Source organism: Lynx rufus, unplaced genomic scaffold (assembly GCF_022079265.1).
Source record: "Lynx rufus isolate CCGP_SWC_20201006 ecotype Redwood Valley unplaced genomic scaffold, mLynRuf1.p SCAF_10, whole genome shotgun sequence".
Taxonomy (NCBI): domain Eukaryota; kingdom Metazoa; phylum Chordata; class Mammalia; order Carnivora; family Felidae; genus Lynx; species Lynx rufus.
The window spans coordinates 27,577,676-27,600,771 of NW_025814824.1; the positions used below are offsets into that span (position 1 = coordinate 27,577,676).

A 23,096-nucleotide genomic window follows, 5' to 3' on the forward strand; every position below is an offset into this window, starting at 1 on the left:
TACTGCAGGCCAGTAGAGGATACCATCCCCTAGTTAGATTATCTCAGGCTGGCAAAATAATTTACATATTTATTATTTGTTTTTCTGTTTTAACCACTAGTGCTTCCTATGAGTAAGAATCCGTTCAAAGCATCTCAGAATACAAATCACTTAATAGTTGTTTTGGGTTGTGTTTCTCTATGATTAGGATTTGGGGGAAGTAGTTTGTTCCCCTAAACAACTAGGTGGTAGTGGCCTTACGGCAGTTTCATGAGTGGTTACTGCTGTGGGCAGTTGGGATCAATGCTGTTGGGGTCCTCTGAGAGAGGATGGAGAGCAGGCGCCCCAGGGCTATCCTTCTCTTCCCACAGAGGCAAGGAAGCCGGAACATTTATTGCCCACCCGTTCCTTCGTGGGTTAGAGGGACTGCTCTCAGGGGCCCTTAACTCCGTGGTATTTCTGGCCTGCCTCACACTAGTGGAACGTAACTTGATGCCAAAAAGCCTCTGCACAGGTGACGACAATAAGAAGACATTGGCATTCACAGGAAGGCGTGCCACGGGGGCTTAAGGGGACAGCCAGCATCTGCTACAATAGTTACAGCAACACTGTAACTTACAGCAACACATCCGACAGGTGAGGAATCAGAGGCTCAGGAGGTGACCTTGTCTAAGTTCAGAGGGATGGAGTGCAGGAGCCAGGGATTCTAACCCGGCTGTCTGGTCACAGAGTCTGTACATTTAATCAGTGTGATTATAATCAAAATGCGTTTTATCCCTCTGCATATTTTCCCCTAACATACACTTCAAAACACAAGCAGGTCTTACCTATGCATACTTTCTAACTCGATGAAGGAAAAATTCTTTGGTAAGAACATGATCTTTCCTTCTCTATCACCTCTGAACAAATGTTCTGAATGTGCTTCTTTTTCTTGCATGACCCGCCAGGATAAAGTCTGAAACTTTTCTATCAAGATTGAATTGGTGCAGCCACTGTGAAAAACATTATGGACTTTCCTCAAGAAATTAAAAATGGAATTACCGTATGATCCAGTAATTCTACTACTGGGTATTTATCCAAAGACAACAAAACCACTAATTTGAAAAGATATACGCACCCCTATGCTTATTTGCAATAGACAGCATATGGACACAGCCCAAGCATCCATTGATAGGTGAATGGATAAAGAAGATGTGATGTATACATACAGTGGAATATCACTCAGCCATAAAAAAAAGAATGAAATCTTGCTATTTGCAATGACACGGATGGAGCTAGAAAGTATAAGGCTAAGTGAAATAAGTCAGAGACAAATATCGTATGATTTCACTCACATGTGGAACTTAAGAAACAAAACACATGAACAAAGAAAAAAAGAGACAAACAAAAAAAAGACTCTGAAATATAAAGAATAAACTGATGGTTAGCAGAGGGGAGGTGGCGGGGGTATGGGTGAAATAGCTGAAGGGGATCAAGAGTATATTTATCATGAGGGGCACTGAGTAATGCAGAATTGTTGAATCACTATACTGTACTCCTGAAACTAACATAACACCGTATGTTAATTATACTTGAATTTTAAGAAGATTGGAGAAAAGCTACCTAAAAGGAGAAAAAGGACAGTGATTGTTAAATTTGAAAGGGCTAGGAACTTTGTTACAGTCAGGAGTGGAATTTTGTGGTCCAAGGATGGGGAATGGGACACGGTATCTCTCAAAATAGGAGCCATACTATTTACTCACAAACATTTGCATGAAAGGAAAGGTAGAAAGTCTAAGAGTCCAAGCAATGGGACCTTGTTATTGGATGGAGTAGTCCTCCTGGCCCTTCCAGTAACTGTCTCTCCATGGATAAGACATTCCTTTCCTGGAATGCCATCTGGAGTGACAAGACAGGAGACTCTCTGGGTTTATGACTCATAGATGATGTCCTGGAGGTAAGCCAGTTCCATTTCAACCATTTAAACCTTACCCCAATGTGCACAGAATAGGTTTGCTCATCCCTGTGTGTTCGGTGCTGTTTGTCAGGTGACATGTGTGATATCAAAAAGGCACAAGACAGGGTCCCAAGTGCCAAGAACAATCTGAAGTTGCAGGAAGTGTATTGAGATATTCGTTTGAGTTTGTTCTCCCTATAGCTGCCCCTCGCAGGCCCCTCTCTGTTTCCACAGGGGCTTCTTCCTACCTTCAGCTCCTTTGCCTCAGGGGAGTTTCGTGGCCCGGCAGGGAACTGAGGTTTCTGGAAGTAAGTAGTTCGGCTCTCCTTGCTTTTGTCAAAGCTTGGATTGATGAAGACATTTTCCTGGTGTCCCTGATACAAAGGACTGATGGTGGTCTATCTTCAGGGCAACAAAAGAGAAGCGGAGATTTCCCCCACACCAGGAAGAGGGTGGAGGCGTAGAGTTCTTGGAGAAATAGGAACCTAGAAGAATTGTCTTCCGGAAGCACCCCGCTGAATTCACAGGGCCTCTGAAAGAATGGTGGTGGCGGCATTGGGCCCCTAGGGAGGCACATGTGTGGGTGGCCCCAAACCAGAGAGCCACCACAGTGATTGCAATAAAAGGGACATGAGAGAACCTTCCTTCCCCACAACTTCCAAACTCTTCAAGTCTTAAGAAATCTAGGGAGACAGAAGTCAGTAGTGACTGAAAGGGACTTTCCAGCTTGCCCAGTGGGATGGGGATGAGGGCAGTTTTAGGCAGTTGTAAAGATATTTCTGGACCACTTGAATTTGTAGAGTGTTTCATCCTCAACACCAAATAATAGCTAACATTTAATGTGTATTTTCCAGGGTGCCACGCACAGGGCCAAGTATTTTGCATGAGTATGTCATATAATCCTTTATAGCCACTCTGTGGACTTGTAGCTCTGACTTCCCCACTCCACCGACCAGGAAGATAGGGTTGAGAAGTTTGTTTTGCATCTTTGCTCAAGCTGAGGCTCTTTGGGGTGGAGTCTGACTCAGGCCTGACTGCAGAGCATGTGCATTTAACTCAATGCTCTAAGTCTAGCTTGTGAAAAACAGGTCATTGCACACAAGAGTACACAGGTAAGAATTAAATTTAGTGTTTCAGCCTCTAAGTGTTGAAGCACTTCAGAGAAAAGAAAGGCTGGTAAAGGCTGCAGGGAAGAAGACAAGCATCATGAGGGCTGACAACTTTCTTGATTTTGTTCAGCAGTGCCTCTCAAGTGCACAAGAGAGGGCGGGGCCCATAGTAGGAGAATAATAAATATTGGATGAATGAATGAATGAATGAATGAATGACAGCAGCGTGGTATTCTGCCTTTTATGATGAGAGCCCTATTGAGAACCCAGAGGGAGAAGGAAAGCCATTCCAAGCGGGGTAAACACCACTTTTCCAAGTCACCTCGCAAAATACTTAGGAATTTGTATGAGTAAACATCACTCGACTCTTTTCCAAAATGGGCTCATTTTCCCTGCTTTTCTCCTCTTCCAAGCTCTGATCACTCCAATGAAGGAGGAAGAATTCCTTCTCTCTGAATGCAGGTAGACTCCATTAGTTCAAGTAGTATTTGGGGTAAAATAAAGACGAGATAAGCCTGGTAAATACCTAGATTAATGACAACAGATCCGTATGTTTAGTGTAGACTTATATTCTGGTTGCCCTTATACCTATAACTGCTCATTATGTCTTCATTAAAGAGTTTCAAAGGATCCCCAGGTGAATTATCATGATTAAAAATAATGCAAAGCACAAAGTTTTTGGATGTACCTCTTGGAACAAAAAGAAGAATTCTCCTTAGGAATGATAGCTCGACTCTAAAATTCTCATAAGGCAGTCTAAGATGTGGGGAAATCTATTATGGGGAATTTTTATCGTAGAAATATATGCCGTGCGAATTCATAAAGACCACGAGACAAGGCAGCAAAACGTTTCACAGATCCTGACAAGGAAAAGGCTTTACTTGGGCTTTCCTGCCAGGGCAAATCAGACACAGATCACTTAAGGATTTTTCACCTAGGAGAGCAGATCCACCTAACGCCGCCCTCAGATCTATGGAGAGATACTCTGGCGACCAGAGACAAAAATCCCCTATTAACGTGCCTGCGTGGACAGTCTGCACCTAAACTTCAAGGTGGAAGAAAAAAAATATATAAACTGCTCATCTCCTACAGGAACTCGAGTGACCTTCTGGCTTCTCTAAATGAGAAGTCTGCCATCTGCCCTGGCAGTGTTGCCGAGGAGATAAGATAAATGGGAATTCTTGAGACGATCTGGGATACTTATCAGCATGAGCAGCTTGAAGGGAAATGTCTGCTTTCCATCTCTCCCAAAGGAAGAAATAGCTGACGAGAAGAAATGTTGGTATTTGATAACAAGAAGGCAGCATGTATCCTCGTGTTCTAGGGCATACACGTTCAGCGTAAACACAGATCTGTCTGCATAGCAACCGAGTGATGGAAACCACGGCCTGCCAGCTCATGCCTGCGTCACAATAATACTGTTATGCTAAACGCCTGCTTGTTAGTGTCCAACGAGGCCAAGGCCATTGTTACTTTGACTTAAACACCGACACTGTCTTGACATATGCGCAAACACCAAATGTTCTTTCTACCGGGCAGAGAGTGAATGCTGGTGGGGACTATCAGCGTCTAGGGAAATAGGTTACCGTGACAGTGACTTTAGGGTACCGTCCAGCACTGCCCCACCGGGGCCACCTATGGGAGCAACATTGGCAGTGCCCCCAAACAGACTATGTAAACTTTTGGGTTCTTTCCCAGTATCAATTTTATCCCCAAAGGTAAATATTCATTTCAGTCAACCTCTTCCCTAAGACCTAAAGCTAAAATCCCAGCATATATTCCTGCTGCGAGATTTGAACTCTTATCGGTCCCGGGCAGGGGGAGGTGCAGAAAAGCTGCAGAAGCAGAGCCCTGGCCTTCAGTGCCAGCTTCAAGACATTTGAGCTGAAAGCAAGAAGCTCGGAAGCCTCAAAGACAGTTTCACGAAGGCTCTCTTGCCTTACACAAATCTTTTGCACTTGCACTCGCATCAAACGTGAATACTGATGGCAAAATGAACACTAATCATGTGGAGAAAAATCTACAGAGAGGTGAGATGACTCAGCCTGTTTTCAGGGACAACATCTGGGATATGTTGCTGATAGCTTGTGTATCCACCCTGGCCTCTCCCCAACACAAATCTGTGCCACTGCCCTGCTTAAAACCTTCCTCCAGGTCCCTAAGACATGAATGCATATTTATCAGGACTTTAGCAAAACACAAAATAGTAACTTAAAAGGATTTAGGTAAAAAATATATATATACATATGTATATATATATACACACACATATATATGTATACACACACACACACACACACACACACACACACACACACATACACACTGTATATCTATGTTTACTGGCTTACGTGGCTGAAAATTCCAAGGCCTGGGTCTGGTTCCAGATGGATCCAGGAGTTCAAATAATACTGCCAGGAATTTGTCTTTCTCAGGGTGGGGTCAGGAGTGAGGCCAGCTGGGTGCCTAGGGTGGGGGCTTTGAGGCAAGCAGTTTTTGCAGAACTGTTGACCCTGCCCTTGCAGAGCCCCGAGAGCTGGAGCTCGCTTGCCTTCTTTGCCTTCTTGTGACTGTGCCTTAGGCATCTGTCAAGGCCTGGTCCATCCCCATCGCTCAGGTCTCGTTTCTGTGTTGACTTCTCAGGTAAGTTCTCGGCTTGTAGGGCCCAGAAGCTTCCAAACCTCGTTCTGCTACTTCAGCAAACTTTTTCTCCTTCCCACATGCACCTCCCTCAAAACTTTTCCCAGTAATTTTAGGGAAGAACAGTTTCAGGACTTGTGCTCATTGGCTCTGAAGAGGACAGCCTGGGTATGGCAGAATCAGTTAATACTATGGGCTCCCCAAACTACTTCTTTTCCTCCCTGGCATACAGCTGAACTATATTTCCCAGGTTCCTTTGCATCTAGATCAGGCCATGTGACCAGTCCCAACCAATGAAGTGGAAGCAGGAGTGAAGCTTCTCCCCCCGGGCCTGGAGCCTCTAACTTCCTCCCCCTTCACTCATTGGCTGGCTGGTACAGAGGTTTCAGCAGGTGACCAGGGATCCAGGGGACTCTGAGGTCCCAGGGTATGACACAGCTATTAGGTGGAAAAAGAGCCTAAATTCCTAAGTCACCATTTGGGGGAAGACATCTCGAAGAGCCACCTCGTCAGGAATACATATGTTGGATTTTTCACGTGAGAGAAAGCAACCACTGAGATCTGGGCCTGTTTATTACAACACTGCTGTTATTTGTCCTGTACAATCTACTGGGTGTGTTCCTGTTCCAGAAAGGAGGGCCTGGCTAAACATGGTGGTGCACTTACCTTTGGAGCCCCAAATTTGGTAGACTCCTGCCCCAAACCACAAAAGTACAGAGTGAGGAAGCAGCAGTTTCCCAGAGGAAACTCAAAGTACCGTTGCCAGAATAAAGAGGGAAGACGCTGGACAGAGAGACAAACAAACAAAACCAGGGGTCCACTGCAGACCTGCACAAGATCCTTCAGGCTCTCCTCTGTAGTTGTGCTATAAGAACGTCCACCGGTTGGAAGATTCCTTTCCACCTTGTGCTGCTGCTTCCATTCTTCCTCTTCTTCTGTGCCTGTCTTTCCCTCTGCTGGAGAGAAGTCTGCCCCCACCCCACCCAAGGTTTTCTGTTCCTTTCATCTTCGTCTGGAAAATGCCTACTGACTCCGAACGCTCTGGTCAGATGCCCCTTCCTTCATGAAGTTCCTTCATTTTCAAAGGGACCTCTATGCCCTCTTTCTCTCACGGGGCCCTGTGATTTCTCTTTCATTGTCTTTGCCTCATTAAGTATAAATTAGGTCACTGTGAAATCCTCAAGGCTGAGACAGGCCTTGTCATCATATATTTTTTTTTAAGAATGTACACAGGAGCTTCATTCATAATAACCAAATAACAAACAACTCATTTCGAGGATTCACACCGTAGACCACTCAACAAGAGTTAAAAAGAGCTACTGTACAGGCAACATGAAAGAGGATCACTGACAATGATGGATGAAAGAGGGCAGATACAAAAGAATACATGTTCTATCATTCTAACTGTACGAAGTTTAAGAGTAGATAAAACCAATCTGTGGTGATGGAAGGCAGAATAAGGGTTATATCTGGGAAGGAGAGAAAGTATTAACTAAAGAAACGTCACGAGTTGGAAAGTCTGTATGTTGTTGCGCAGCAATTACATACTTAAACATTCTTCAAGTTGTATGCCTAAAACTGTTTGCCTCTAACTGTATATGCTTCAATGAAAAAATAAAAATATAAGTAAGACATTTTCAGAAGGGATCCAGGGATGAGCTGATGAACACCATTTGGGGCTTACTTTGGAAGCTGCCCAGTCAATCCAGCCTTTAGCACAAGGGTCAAGGTTAATGAGCACAAGTCCTTCCCTGAACTCTGGATGATTGAATGCAAATCCGCTGTGAATGTAACCTCCAACTCCAACTCCAATCCCAATGATGCTTTTCAGACTTAAGTGGAGAAGAACAGGAGACGGCATTTTGGCCAACTCATCCACTGCGGAGTATTGGTACCCTGTTGGGAAAGACGGTGCACCTTCCTGCTGGCCTGGGGGCATCCACATGACAGATGGCAAAGTGCTGATCTCTTGTATATCCTTAAAGTTAAAGAATGCATTGAAACAGGAATTTTGATTGAGGCCAAGGTCATGATATATCAGAAAAACTGGTCGGTTTCCCTTTGGTAGGCCTCTTATGCTGGTGTAGACCGTACCATGAGTTGTTTCTATGTCATGTCCCTAACAGTCAAAGTCCTGGAAGTTTCATGTACTGGTTTTATCATTTGGAAGTGGCTTTATCTCTGTGAGTTGAACATCCTTAAGTTCATCCATAAGAGTGAGATGAGATGAGGGTAGATGAGAATGAAGGGTTCTCGAAAATAAATCAGTAACTCTGAGGCTTGGGCACCCCAGCAGGGGCGGGAAGATTTTCTTTTTCTTTTCTTTTTTTTCTTTCTTTTCTTTCTTCCTCTTTTTTTTTTTTTTTTTTTTTTTTTGTTAAGTAGAGTCCTCACCCAACGTGGACTTGAACTCACCATGTCAAGGTCACGAGTCACATGCTCTACCAACTGAGCTAGCCAGGCACCCCCATCATTTTGTCTCAACACCTAGCTCACTCCTTTCACTTGGTAGAAATAGTCAGATGAATGAAGAAAAGTAATATAGTTCACTTATCCAACGGTGGGATAAACCCTTCTTTCAGAGGATAGCCACAGGATATCTAAATCCACTTTTCCATGTACATCAAGTACGAAATTTACTGATCAAAAATATTCAGTAACATGGATGTTTCTGAAACCATTTGTCTACTTTACAAATCTTATTGTATTAATGAATCTCGGGGATAGCTTTTGAATATGAAAAGGTGCTTATAATTTATTTGAAAAAGGAGGTATTATAACTTAGTTATATCAGAATTTTTCTTGCACTATTCATGTGCGTGTGTGTGTGCATGGGACAAAAAACAAAATAAAGAAAATATTTTAAAGTAGAAACTGCTTTGTGGAGGAGTGCCTGGGTGATTCAGTTGCTTAAGCATCCGACTTTGGCTCAGGTCATGATCTCAAGGTCCATGAGTTCGAGCCCTGTGTGGGACTTTGTGCTGACAGCTCGGATCCTGGAGCCTATGTCAGATTCTGTGTTTTTCTCTCTCTGTCTCTCTCTCTGCCCTTCCCCCACACATGCTCTGTCTCTCAAAACTGAATAAATGTTAAAAAAAATTAAGAAACTACTTTGTGGAAGTAGAATTTATTCTTCACTTTATTTTCCTTCTTCTTTTCCACTGTTTTGGAGCCTTAGAAGATGAGTAGGTAACATATGGCCGATATGAGGATAAAACTGTAAGTAATGTTTTGGATTTAATTGTGATCTTTTTCTCTCTCTTTCTCTCAAATAACATCCTCATTGTCTGACTGAGACAGAAACTCCCCACCTCCCTATTAAAAAAACAAAAACAAAAACAAAAACAAAACCCAACTCTGACCAGGACGTTTCTGAAGCCTCCATTGATAACACACAATGGCCTGTTCTTATGGGGCATTTCTTGGCCCTTAAGTAAGTCACTGTTGGCTGAAGTCCCCTGTTGGATGAAAGCATGAAAGATGGGAAAAGAGAACCTAAGGGTTCACCAGCCAAACCCAGACCTGGCAGGGGACTCTGGGTATAAGCAAGGACCCATAAATAGCAGGCAGGGCTAAGAGATGCCGAATTTGTATCTTGATGAGAAAAAAGACAAACCTTCAAAGCAAATATTTTCCAGCATCTTTTAGCTTAGAGGAGAGAGGGAAAGGGAATGAAGAGGTTAGAACATGATGAGCATTGTCTGAATCAAATCCACTGCTCAAGGTGGCTTTGCCCCCTGTCTCAAGGGAAAGGGGATGCTTTTCCCACTGCAGAGAGGTAAAGTGGTCTATGTAGATGTGTTGTGCCGAGCCGTATTTACTGAAATCTATACCTGGAAAAATAAGACTGTGACTTTCCGTTAGCTTGACCTGATGCTCATTCACATGAATGTCCTTACCCTGATCCCTGGGTATTGCATTACAGGGTTCCCCAGAGAGACAGAGCTCCTAGGGGATATATAGATCTTTATATGAAGAGATTTATTACAGGAATTGGTTATGGAAGGTGAGAAGTCCTACAATCTGCTATCTGTCAGCTAGAGAATGAGGGAAGCAAACAGTATAATCCAACCCCATTTCGAAAGCCTGAGAACCGGGAGCACCAAGTCTAAAGGCAAGAAGAGACGTATGACCCAACACAAAAAAGAGACAGAGAATTGCTCTTCCTCTGCCTCTTTGTTCTATATGAGCCCACAACAAATTACATATTTCCTACCCATGTTGGTGAGGGTGGATCCTCTTTACTCAGCCTACTGATTCAAATGTTAATCTCTTCCCCTGAAAACCTTCACAGACATGCCCAGAAATGTTTTCTTGGCTGTCTGGGCATCCCCAGCCCAGCTGACATGACATATAAAATTAACCGTCTCGTCTGTCACTGTGTTACCTTGCATGGCACGAGGGATGCTGCTGTCAAGGAATAAAAACTGTCCTTAAGCAGTGAAGGAAGTGCAGCCCCCACCCCCCCCCCAGCGCCTTGGTTCAGACTTCTGGTCTCCAGAACCGTGAGAGGCTGTATCTCTGTTGTTTCAAGCTATCCAGTTTGTGCAGCAGCTTTAGGACACGAAGCATGCAAGGTTATAAAAGTGTAAGTATTAGCAGAAATGATAGTATATCCATTAATCGGTGTTATTGAGTTGTCCAGAGATGTTCCCATATCACAGAATTGATTACGTGGTAGCACGTGAACCCCTAATCTGATTTAAAATGCATGATTAGGTGCAGAGATCCTTGAGAATCTGTGTCATCATCTGAGGCGCCACCTCCTCCAGGGTACTGAGGGCTAAATAGGTGACCAACAAACATGTTCTGGTTTATATAGCACAGCAGAAAGTAATTCAGCCAATGAGGAGCTCCTTGTGAATGCAGGAAAGCAGGACCGCCTAGACCAAGAGGTGCGATCCTGTGGGACGCCCGCCCACACCTTCTCTTGGTAGCTTCTGAATCTCCAGGAAAGACCTAAACCACATCCAACAAACATGGGTGATGCACAGTGGGCCCTCGACAAATATTTTCCCTCTAGCAGTTATACAAGAGGGGTTTCTGATGTCCTAGAACTGAGTTGGAGGTTAAAGCCAAACTGGCCAGATGAACCCACATGATGCAGAAGGACAGGGTAAGTTTCCAAGGTGATGAGATCTGAAGCTATCTGCCTCAGAGGGGTGCCCATCAGGTTGTTTTCTCACTGGCTTCTACCCAAACCTGAGTCCTCCTGCACTATGAATTTGAGGAAATTTCTGATCTTTGGGGTGCTATCTCATTTGTTTTTAGAAATTTCTAGAATGCTTCTAGAATTCCCTAGAAAGTTTCTAGAAATAGTTGTTTTGTATGGAAGCATCCCAATGTCCTTTGCTGCCTAGCTTTGGCACGTGCCCTTCCCCCTGTCACAACACCTCCCTTCCAATCAACATGACAACCATCTGCCCTGGAAGCCGAGAGGCCAAAACAAATATGATTAGTGCACTATCTTCAGAGTGATGACAACACCCTTGGTGTTGGATGAACAGGCAACCCAAGCCACTGTGCCAAGTTCAGTTCCCAAGAGATCGTGCAAAAACTACAAAAGGAGAGAGAAAGCCATATGCATTTGGATGGGAAATACACCTCCATCAGCGCCTGTTTCCCCAATCCAATTCACCAATACAGGCAGCCATTAAAGAAGCCTGCAATTTTGATGACGAGCTTGGTAGTTGTTCATTTATCATTGTATTGTCTCATTCTACCCAAATATACCCAGGAATCAAACTCCCAAATCTCTTGTGTTTCACATGGATGAAATTAACCATTTAACCCAATGAAATCTTTTTTCTTTCTTTTTCTCTCTCCCTCCTTCACTCCCTCCCTCTCTCTCTCCCTTTCTTTCCTTCCTTCCTTCCTTCCTTCCTTCCTTCCTTCCTTCCTTCCTTCCTTTCTCTCCTTCTCTCCCTCCCTCCATCTCTCTCTTTCTTTCTTTCTTTTTTCTTCCTTTCTTTCTTTTTTAAAGTTTATTTATTTTGAGAAAGAGAGTGTGTGAGTAGGTAAGGGGCAGAGAGAGAGAGAGAGAGAGAGAGAGAATCCCAAGCAGGCTCTGAGCTGTCAGTACAGAGCCCCACACAGGGCTTCAAATCATGAACCGTGAGATCACGACCTGAGCTGAAATCAGGAGTTGGATGCTTAACTGACTGAGCCACCCAGGCTCCCCAACCCAATGACATTTTCTATGCTGTGTGGCATGGCCACCAGTGGCCAAGATCTTAATGTCTCACTCAACAGGATGGTTCTGTTGCCTTCTCTTCTTGGTGGAAGCCAAGCTATGTTGCCTTTCCACAGCAACAGCTTCCACATTTTCTGAGTTTGTAGTTCAGGAAGTTTGTTAGTTCTTTTGCTGGTACCGCTTCCTTGCTGCAACTTTAACGCGTCTAGTCTGGTTGTGTTGTCAGGATTGCTATGACCAGTTCTTGTCATGGCCATTGGGTTCTATTCAATTTTCTTTTAAATATGGACGTTTATGGTTAATTGAGGGAGGCCATAGTCATTCCTGCTGTTTCAAGCCCACATACACTTACAGAACCAATTTTGATCGTCCAGGATTCTAGTTTTTGAGCTGGAGTTGGAAGGGATCTGAGGAATGAGCTGGTCCCAACTCACCATTTGCAGGAGGAACTCAAGGAGTTTTCGAAAGTCAAAAGTAGTGTGTGACCAGGCAGGATTTGCAATGAAATCTCCAACTCCTCATTCCAAGCTTATGCTGTTGCCTCCAGCTTGCATCCACTGTGGAGTAAGGAGCTTGTTGTTTCTCAACGTATTGGCGCTCAGACACCCTGACTCGCAACGTTAGAGAGGAAAGTGACTGCCATGGGTGGTTGGCTCTTGTTTGCTAATGCCATTCACTCTGACTGCTGAGACACACGTGGTGGCATCATGGTCAGTTGAATGTACTGTTGGGTCTCTCTGCCCTGTGTCAGGTGACATCTGAGTACTCAGCCCACAGTTCAGCAGACCCTAGAGAAACACATGAGCAGACAGGATAAGCTCTTCTCCCAGATAAAAACACTACTCAAGAATCACTCACATATGCGTTCCCAACAAGATACATAATCCCATTTTACATTCCAACCAGGGCGGTGGTGCAAATGAAATAGTAAGGTGACATATGTAAAAGCACAAAGAAACTTATTTATCAGTAAAAGTCAGCACGGCCACTGTTATAAGTAACTGTCTTTATTTTGCTGCTCCCCTTTTATTTTTCTTAAAAACATGGACAAATTGCCATGTATAAGGTAATGTAATATAGCTAATTTGGGAAGCATTTGCTAATCCTTCTCTTTCTGCCAAATGATTCCCCCAGATGGATGTGGAACCAAGAGGCAGATCCAATATTGGCTGTGCCAAATGAAGAAATGGAAATAGATTTGCAAGGTGGGACTTTTGAATGGAAAATTGTTCCCTTTCCTTGCTTCCCAGCCTGGGCCCTGCTCAGAAGTGTTAGACAGCTCTCAGATTCCACAGTGAGAGAGCAGCATTTCAAATGGAAAATTTTATTTTAAGTGCCAAAAGGCCTCCTGTCTCTAGGATAACATTTTGTTTTTCTTTCTTGAATTCTCTGACTTCCTCTTTTCCTTTGCAAAATAATTTTGAACCAGTTTATTAGTATTTATCTGTTGTAGTGGACATGTTTTGGTTTGTGTGTTTTTTATCGGTTTTTGTGGGCATGTGAAATAAGGCTAAGTCTTTCATTCTGTAAAATTTCATCAATACATTCCACAAAAAGGGTGGTGGTAGGGAAAGCAGGTTGCAAGGTTAGCCTTAACCCTTCAGGCCATTCTTATCCTTGGGACATTGGGCCTCAGTAAAAACCAGGTCATCCTTGGACATTTACTTTAAACTTTTCAACTAGGTTTGATTTTCCAGGTTGTTTTTGTTTCCTGAATTCAGCATTTACCCGTAAGTTTTCACCATCGTGTTAAACTCTTCACTTCACTTCACACTGGAGATGTTGAACCTGTAGCTACCTCCTCCATGTAGATGGTTCATTGATGTGCTTTATGGAATAATTCATGCAGTTGGTTATTATATACGCATTTGATTTCTGATTGGCTGGCCCCAAACAGGAGGGTATTGCTGGGTAAATACGAGAGAAATAGAAAATCTTTAAAGTTGGCATCAGTGTTCAACACACAACATTCATACACTGAGAATTAAATCCAAGCCATGCTAATCCCTGGATTCCTGGGAGAAGGCCTTCTTCCTCTCTTGGGCTCTGGTACATGACAGTTTCTAACTTCTTATGGGAAATATAATCTATCTAAATAGATCACCAGGCTATTTCAGGGGTCACAGAATGGAAAGGCTCACAAATCAAATTAGCAGTCTTGTGTCACACAATTTATTAAATCAATTTAAAACCTACAGCCAGGGGGCGCCTGTAACACTGTGTCAACTATACTTCAATTAAAAAAAAATAACATAGGGGCGCCTGGGTGACTAAGTCAGTTAAGCATCCGACTTCAGCTCAGGTCACGATCTCACACCCCGTGAGTTCGAGCCCCGCGTCGGGCTCTGGGCTGACGGTTCAGAGCCTGGAGCCTGCTTCGGATTCTGTGTCTCCCTCTCTCTCTGCCCCTCCCCTGCTCATGCTCTGTCTCTCTCTGTCTCAAAAATAAATAAAAATATTTAATAAATAAATAAATAAAATAAAACCTACAACCAGAAGCAAGGAGAAAGAGGGTAAGAAATTAACACACTCGTAGTTTGGGGTAGATGAATCACACTCCCAGAATCTTCTGTTATACGATGTTTACACATCCTGTCTCTTCTTCTTTGCCTTTCCACGACAGCCATGCTATGAAGACTGAGCAGAGGCTTCTGTAAAGGGGGCCTAATGAATAAAAGGAGCCTGGAGCCAATGACACATGTTCACTCTGTTGAAGAGATGGAAGCTATGGCTTGCCAGTTAGCCCAACAAACAGCTTTGGATTTTATCTTCCTTGGTGAAAGGACGTATGAGGCTACAATAGATGTCACTAATGAGTAGCTGTTGTAAACCCGCATGAATACTGAGTGCCTTGTATATATTAATGCATCGTGAAGATTCCAAGTCTCATATAGCTCATGAATATTTCGTGTCTAATGGTTTTATCTTCCCTTTCTACACTTTGTCTACATATAACATGTGTCCCATTACTAACCTATCTGCATTTTATACATCTCATGAATGCTATATAGTCCTCATAAGCTGCTTGCCCACACTTCTATCCCACTGATTTTTTTTTTTTTTTGGTCTTTTATTGCAGAATTGAATAGTCTTTAATACAGCAAACACAAATTAAAGCAACATTCACAACAAGTTGGGTGGTGTAGTAGGAAAACTACAGAATTAGTAGACATTCGATAAAAAATTTCTTTATTTCTGGGAGTTATGCCTTTGTACTAATATCTTTCCAATGGCTACAGCAACAGTAGGACGCCAGAAATCTTGGAAATCAATTTTCTCATTTCAATTAACAGCACAATAATTTCGCCAGTGGCTTAAGTCCCAAACCCAGGTACCATGTTTATTTCTGTCTTGCCCTCAGTACCTCATATATCATCCATCAATAAGCTCCATTGATTCTGCCTCCTATACACATTCTTAATCCATCCATTCTTCTCCACCTTTGCTAGAACTATTCCCCTTAGTTCAGGCCACCATTGTCTCTTGCTTTGACAAGGCAGTAGCCTCTTAGACATCATCCCTGTTGCCACAGCTGTCTTTCTGCAGCCCATTTTCCATACAGCAAGCAGAATGGTCTTTTAAATATGTAAATCAGTGTGGGTGGCCTCCAAATGCCTCTAGACCAGGGTCAATCAAAATATGGCCAGTGGAAGTGGGAACAATCCACTTCGTTTCACAAGAAACCACATATATGATTCCGGTGATACAAAAGTTCAAGGATAGGCAAATTTATAGAGATAAAAAGTACACTAGTGATTGCGTAGAAGTGGGGCGGGATAGATGGGGAGGGGGAGGGAACTAATAGCTAAAGAATACTGGGTTTCTCTTTGTGGTGATGAAAATATTCTAAAATTGACCATGGTGATTATTGCACAGATCTATTAAATGCTAAAAATGGATTCTATACTTTAAATGGGTGAATTGTATAGCATGTAAATTATGTCTTGAAACAACTGTTTTTTCGAGCTGGATGAGTGGGCAGGCAACATTGGAGTCATCTGGGATCTTGGAGAAATGCAGATTCTTGGGCCCCATCCCAGTCTCTCTAAAGAATTTCTCGGGGTGGGTCCCAGCAATCTGTGTTTTAACAAACATCCTAGATGATTCTTACCCACACTAAAATAAATTCAATCAAAATTCCATTTCAGGAGGCGCCTGGGTGGGTCAGTAGGTTGAACGTCCGACTGCAGCTCAGGTCATGATCTCTCAGCTCGTGAGTTCGAGCCCCGTGTCGGGCTCTGTGCTGAGAGTTCGGAACCTGGATCCTGCTTCAGATTCTGTGTCTCCCTCTCTTTTTGCACTCTGCATTCCTCCCCCATTTGCACTCTATCTCTCTTTGTCTCTCAAAAATAAATAAACATTAAACAAATTTTTTTAATAAAAATAAAAAAATAAAATTCCATTTCAGCGTTACTAGACCCCACAAGATCTTATGATCTCTCTGATGCCGACTCCTATTCCAGTCACAGTGCCCTTCCTTTGGTGTCATTGAAGGACCAAATGGGTTCCCCTGTTAGAGCCTTTGAGCTATCAATTCCCTCAACCTGGGATACCTTTCCCTGCAGTGTCTTTATGTCTGGCTTCTTTCTGCCATTTGACTTTCAGCTTAAATAGAATCGGGTCACATCACCCTTTATATTTGCTTCCCCATACTTCATAACTACTTGGTATTTTCTACTTTATTTAGTAGATTGTGTGTCTGATCTCTGGGAATATAAACCAGCCCTTCTAGCAGACAATCAATAAATATCTGTGGAATTGATGAGGAAATACGCTGAGTCCAGGTGTCTTGGGTTACATGCCTTCCCACTTGCTATGCTCTGTGCCTAGTTTCTGAGTTGTATCTTGCCAACGTATTGTGTTGGAAACGGAACCACTAAAATTGGTCACATTTCCTGGTGACACAAAAGGCCACCCTAATAACTGATGCTATAGGCTAAGCTAAGGATGAGAGACGAGCAAATGGATGAGGAAGCAATTTTTCTTCTTTATCAGACGAATAGTTCCTCAAGAATGGCCTTAGCGTCTGCTACAAATGTGATGCACCCAGAATGTTTGCTCAACTCTTGGACTAAATGTTTAGGAAATAAAAAGCAATTCATTCTTGCTTTGTAAGAAACCAACGCCCCCAGAAGACACCCCCCCCTTCTCAAATTCCTCCAAACCCTTGTAGAGTCACCTAGACACTATTCCCTGCCCTCCTCTTGTCCTTTCTGTTAAATGAGATATTTGTGTTTTAAATGAAAGCTATTGTTGACCCATCACTAGTGGAAAAGAATCAATGTGCACGCATTCCTCACGTAATAAGAAATAAATCCCTTAAGCCTCTAATTTGCTCCCACTGGTGTAGAATTTTGAAGTCCAAGAATGCATCTGCCATCAAAGAAGTTAATTCTGGGGCTGCTGGCTCCACAGCTATGTATGTGGCCATTGTTCATGACCCAGGAACGGTCTAGAGGAGATCAGTGCTCTGTTCTCATAATGAACCTTATGTTTCTAAACACAGGTGCATTTGGATTGTAGACATCTGTGTCATTAACTGGGGGGGGGGGGGAGAAAGAGCACAAAAGCAGCTCAGAATGGGCCCCTTGGAAATGCAGGGTGGTATTGTTGCTGTAGCTCTTATCACTGTCATCGTTATGTCTTTGATGCTGTATCATGGCACAGAGATGGTGACGACGAATCCAGTTGTCTCGCTGCCATGTTTTCAACATGCTGCCTTTCACTGCGGGAGGAGAGAGACTCGTGACAGAAGTCACCCCATTGTCACTCTATTAGAAAGTGTTGTCAGAGAGCCCCTGGTCCTCCCTACCGTCATTTCGATCTGCTTTTTTCCTCTAACTTTGTATGTCATCTCTGCTCTTTGATGCAGAAGAATGCAAGAGCTGTTGGGAAATGTTTGTTCCTGATGGCTCGGGTGAGAATGAAGTCCTGAAAAGCCATCAAAAAATGGCAGTACAAAGAAAGAAGGACCATTAGATGACTCCTGGACACTCTCTGCTGACCCCGCTGACTCAACATTGATGTGTTCTGTACCCTAGTCCCGGATTCGTGCAATTCATACATCAACAGGTATTCAGAGCAACCCAAACCTTAAGACAAGCCATATTCTTGGCCATTTTATAAGCACATATGCCCTAGGAATTTTTGTAGTTAGTCACATGGCACATTATAATTTACAGTTGTTCCATATTAAGAGTATTTTAAAACATTACCCAAAGCATATGCCAATATCAGTAAACAAAGTTAATTTTTATTATTTTTATACTTCTATTTTAGAGAGATAGTGCGTGCAAGTGGTGGAGGAAGCAGAGAGAGAGAGAAAGAATCTTAGACTCCGCTCTCAGTGTGGAGCCCGATGCAGGGCAGGATCCCATGACCCTGGGGTCGTGACCTGAGCCCAAATCAAGAGTCAGATGCTCAACTGATGGAGCCACCCAGGCGCCGCACAAAGTTCATTTTTTTACAGGGATCTTAGATATCTAGCCTCATTTGACTAAAACAATTTTCTAGCTTTTTACTAATTCTAAATCTCTGAGGGAAAAGACTGTCTCAGCAAGTTGTAAATGCTGTGATGGTGTTTTGTTAACCACCTTAAACTTTGAGCTGGAGCTTCCACTAATATTCATCTAATCTAACAAAACAGAGATACAGAGAAGTCAAGTGATATGTCAAAACACAGCTAGGCAGCGGTAAATCTGGGGCTAGAATCCAATCTCCTGACTTGAAGTTCTTTCTTTCCCTGACAGGGTGCGGTCGGGGAGCCAGAGCCACTCTGAGTGATACGGAGTAAGGGACTTATTATATGGACCAGATCATCCATGATGGTAGGAGCTGGTGGAAAAGTCTCGAAGGGGATGTTGCTCTGGTTCTGCATGTCAGCAGGGCTTGAAGTTGGGAAGAAAACCTGAATGTCAAGAGGAAAGAACAAGGGCAAACTGGGATCCATACAGACACATTCCACGCTGACTCTCTCTCCCCACCTCCAACTTCAACGATGTGGTTGACTTGCGAGAGGAAGCTGACAGCCGTCTCCCCTAAGCTGCATGTGCACCTGGCCCAGGCCACAGCAAAGTGGAAGAAGGAGGTCAGCAGGACGTGGGGCAGATGAGACCCGGTTGTTTCCTCTAGGCACCACAGAAACCCGCAGATCAGCACCCGTGGGGGGCGCGGCACTTGATGCCCTGCATCAGCCTCGTGCGTGTGATGTCCTTTGCTTCACTACCACCTTCCAAATCACACGCAGATTTCTCTTGTCGCCAACACGAACCCAGAACCAAACAGTGAACGGAATTCTGGGAAATCGGTTTCAGCTTAGCTAAATAAAAAGCCTCTGTGTCATGTTGTGTCTTGTCAACGTATTGGCAGATGCAGTTGATTTTTCTTTGGATGCTAACTACAGAATAATTCAAGTACAGAAGAGAACACAAATATAGACCCTTTCCGTGGTTTCCTTTATGGAATTATTGCTTTTCTGGCACCTTGAGGACTCGGGCACTGGGGATTATTTTCTTGTCGTGTTGTGCTTCCTGAGATGATTAAAACTACGTCCTATTTGCATATTACTTATATATGAAGTACTGAAGCAAAACAAAGTCCTCTAATATTATGTATGCGATGCTAAATAAAGATTAGACAAATTTCAGGATCCATTGGCATATTACTTAGGCTTACATATTTATGTAGGTATATTATGTAGGTATATTGTATCTCTGTTCTTTCTGTCTATCTATCTATCCATCCATCTATGTATCGATCATCTATCATCAATCACAGAGCTATAAAGACTTAAGGAAGATCAGTTTTCAAGAATAAACAGTCAGATATTTAAAAATGGTGAGCTGACAGACTGAGAAATTGGTGTTGTAACTTCTCTTTTAAAAAATGTTTTAATGTTGGGGCGCCTGGGTGGCGCAGTCGGTTGGGCGTCCGACTTCAGCCAGGTCACGATCTCGCGGTCCGTGAGTTCGAGCCCCGCGTCGGGCTCTGGGCTGATGGCTCAGAGCCTGGAGCCTGTTTCCGATTCTGTGTCTCCCTCTCTCTCTGACCCTCCCCCGTTCATGCTCTGTCTCTCTCTGTCCCAAAAATAGATAAACGTTGAAAAAAAAAATTAAAAAAAAAAAAAGAGAAAAAAAAATGTTTTAATGTTTTATTATTTATTTTTGAGAGAAAGAGAGAGACAGAGCATGAGTGGGGGAGGGGCAGAGAGAGAAGGAGACGCAGAGTCCAAAGCAGGCTCCAGGCTCTGGGCTGTCAGCGCAAAGCCTGACCCGGGGCTCGAACTCACAAGCTGTGAGATCGTGACCTGAGCCACAGATGGATGCTTAACCGACTGAGCCATGCAGGTGCCCCTGTAACTTCTGGCTAATTATATCAACTACTGAACACCTGTCACTAATCCAAAAGCCAAAAGAACTGACAGTTGTGTAAACTGTTTCTTCACCTTGGCTTCTTGAGATTACCAAGATAGGAAATGCAGAAGTTAAACAGAGAGGCAGAGGAGGGGGAGAAGAGAGGAGTGGGAGGAGAAAGAGAGGGGGAAGAAAGGGGAGGGAGAAGAGAGGGAGATCTCACCACACAAGAGTATTAGTAATTTGCTTAGCTGCTGCCTCTCTAAGCATATCTTAGATTCTCTAACCTTGTAGTCTGTTTTCCTCTGCAGATCCAAGCCAGGCAATGCTCCTTTCCTTTGCTCTTTCCAGGAGAAAAAAAGTTAGGACTATAGGCAAATAAATCAACAAATAAATACAGCTCTCTGAGGGCACTGAGACAGATCACTGAGATTGTGAATCCACCTTGCAGTCTCAATCACCAACCAGAGGGAAAGGTGAGAGCAGTGGTTTCCAAAAGCTGCTAAAACACAGAGGGTGTTGGGGGGTGGGAGGGGTGGTAGAGAGAGCCCTGGTTTTGGATCTAGAACTAGGTTGAATCCCTTTATCCATTTGTGTCCTTTTTAGCAATATTTAACTTTATCAGAGTTTACATTTTCTCTTCTGCAAAATGACTATAATCTCATCTGCTTGCTGAAAAGTTCCAGGCTTGAGTGAGAGAACCTATGTGTCCACCTCCTTCCTACCTTCGTTCTCTTAACACTCCTTCCCCTGCAATGACTCCGATTGTCTCATCATTTCCTGAAGAAGCCACCATGTGACTGATATATACAAATAGGAATGCAATGAGTGGGGTCATTTATTTTAACATGCTAGACGATTAGCTGTTAGTAAGCAAGTGAACATTGTAAAAGAACTTATTTCTTATTCTGACAATCACTGTTTGTTTTGTTTAACTGAAACAACAGATTTTTCCTGTGTCAAAAAAACTCATGAAAGATTTTGAAATGGGCAAAAACATTATTGGGTGTCCTGCCTGGAGAACGCTACTATGTCTTTTATTGTTATTTTAAAACTCTGTGAACTGTAGATACCTGTGCTAATACAAATGATTCTTATCCAAGGACAAACACAGTTAAGTCTTATTATTCACGGTAGTTATGGTCTATAAAGTTGGCATGAACGCTGAATTAGTGAATACAGAACCTTTCCTTTTAGGGAAAAGACAGGATTATGTTCCTGCAAACCGACGGTGACATTTTCTTCATCCAATTAATATTTAACTTTGTTTTATGTATATTTCTGTTTAAACATACCTTCTTTAATATGCAGTGTTGAGTCATTAGCCTTTAAATAATGGCCAGTGACACGCCAACTCATGTCTGAATCAGGCTTTTCTAACTCAGTATTTTAGCACTTGGGTGAATTCGCAAATACTGAATCAGCAAATAATGAGAACGGACAGTAGAGTGTCTAATGGATACACAAATCATTTATCTCCCCACTTTCTCATCACAGAGGAAGCCAGTTTTGCAACTATTAAGCAGATTTATTTTGGTCATTCCTGACCACCTATGAACTGTTAAAAGATATACTGAGGCTTATTAAAATTTACAAGAGTTTATATGAGCAAACATCCATTCTACCTAAAGTAGTTAGAGGTGCCCCGCTGGCAGGAGCTAGGGAAAGGCTTTTATAGATAAGACTCAGAGGCAAAGCAAAGCAAATTATGAGATTGGCTGTAGCTTAAGCGGTTGCCTTATTTGGGAAAGCCTAGTTGGCTGTTTGTGATTGGCTACTCTCAAGTTTCGATTTCTTAACTTTGAGACATTTATAGGAATTGACTCTGGCTTAGGTTCTGGTTTGATTACGTAGCTGCTAAGACAGTAGCTCCCACCTCATTCTAACGTCCACCTTGTTTAATCCCTCAATGTCTTATGTGTCCACACTTCAGATTTTCCTTTAAAATTGTCATGGTAGGGGCGCCTGGGTGGCTTGGTCGGTTAAGCGTCCGACTTCGGCTCAGGTCATGATCTCCACGGTCTGTGAGTTCGAGCCCCGAGTCGGGCTCTGTGCTGACAGCTCAGAGCCTGGAGCCTGTTTCAGATTCTGTGTCTCCCTCTCTCTCTGCCCCTCCCCTGTTCATGCTCTGTCTCTGTGTCAAAAATAAACGTTAAAGATTAAAAAATAAATAAATAATAAAACAAATAAAATAAAATAAAATTGTCATGGTATCTTTCTGGTTCCCTCACTAATTAGTGGTTACATGAAAATCTTAGCTATGTATTCATTTTATATTTATGTGAATGTCATGATTTTACCTTTAAAAAAGAATTTTATCCTCTAACATTTGAAAAATAGTTCAGGCTGAATTATCGTCTTCAACTTGGGCAGTTTTATGCAATTCTATGGGCCCACCTTCTGACAACATTCCAGAACGTGACTTTCAACAATTCCTCTTTGGGGTCTGCCTTTGACATCCCATGGTCTTACCATCTGAGAAAGTGCTTTTACATTGTAAAGCCCTCTGCAAATGAGTATCTCATTTAATGCTTACAGTCTGCGGGGGGGGGGGGTTGTTTTCCGTAGTAAGGCTGAGGAAACTCACACTCAGGGAGATTATGTGGCTTCTTCTAGATCACACACATAGAAAATTTTAGTTTGACTGTTATCAAGAGTTAGAGATGAAAGTTTAACAGATAACAGAGTCCATGCTGTTCATGTAAATCACACAGAAATCAACACCAGTTACTGAACGGGATTAAAAAGCCTTTCCCACTTTTCTGCACCTAAGACTTGTTATGTAGATCAGGGAAATGGGTGGATTAGTGGCAGGAATATTGAAAGGTGTCTATCTTGACTTGCTTGATTTACAACAGAAAGAGAAAGAAGTTACTGGAAGCTGAGAA

The 23,096-nt window shown here is 42.9% G+C and overlaps 1 pseudogene; it reads right to left on the reverse strand.

Annotated features, from left to right (window-relative positions):
* Positions 1 to 257: 257 nt before the first annotated feature.
* Positions 258 to 7,876, reverse strand: LOC124524166 (protein NDRG3-like; annotated as a pseudogene).
* Between the last annotated feature and the right edge of the window lie 15,220 nt (positions 7,877 to 23,096).